We start from the raw sequence: 612 nt of genomic DNA, 5'->3' as shown, positions 1-612 counted from the left end.
GCTCTTCTCGGTCTGTCCGCGGGGCCCCTCGCCTGACTTTTTCCCCCTGGCCGTCGGGGAGGGGGAGGAAGGCGGGGGCTGGGTTGCGGCCTCTGGCCCTGACCTTCGGTCTCCTGTCCCCCGCCTCGGGTGGCGTCAGTGGGGGCCGTGGGTCTTCTGACACAGCAGATGCTCTCGCTTCGCCTTCCCGGCGTGTGCTCCGCGAGCGGCCCTCCCCGCGGTGGGGAGGGCTGTACCGCTGCTGCGCTGTGCCCCCCCGCGTGGGTGCGCGAGCGTGCCTCGTTGGATCCTCGGTGGTGCTCCTGGAGCGCTCCAGGTCGTCGCTCAGGTGCCTGAGGCCGAGCGGTGGTGTCGTTTCCCTTAACCCCGGTGTCCTCCTCGGGTCCCCACCGCGGTGGTGTGTGTGTGTCCCGTGAGTGGGCTCTCTTTTGGGGGGGTCGAGGCGGTAGGAGAGGCGTGCCTGTTCCCCTCGTCGTCGAGGCTGACGGGTGAGGCCTTGCAGGGGACGGGACGCGGGGCTCTGCGCTGGCCCCGGCCGCGCAGACGCTCCTGTGTCGGTGGTCCGCCTACCTGTACCGCAGACCCCTCCCACCCCAGCTGAGGACTGGTGGC

Source organism: Bos grunniens, chromosome 11, assembly GCF_055505025.1.
Source record: "Bos grunniens cultivar Pamir isolate PY7600 chromosome 11, Bosgru_T2T1.0, whole genome shotgun sequence".
NCBI lineage: Eukaryota > Metazoa > Chordata > Mammalia > Artiodactyla > Bovidae > Bos > Bos grunniens.
The sequence above is the reverse complement of the archived record's forward strand: the minus strand, read 5'-3'. Positions refer to the sequence as shown.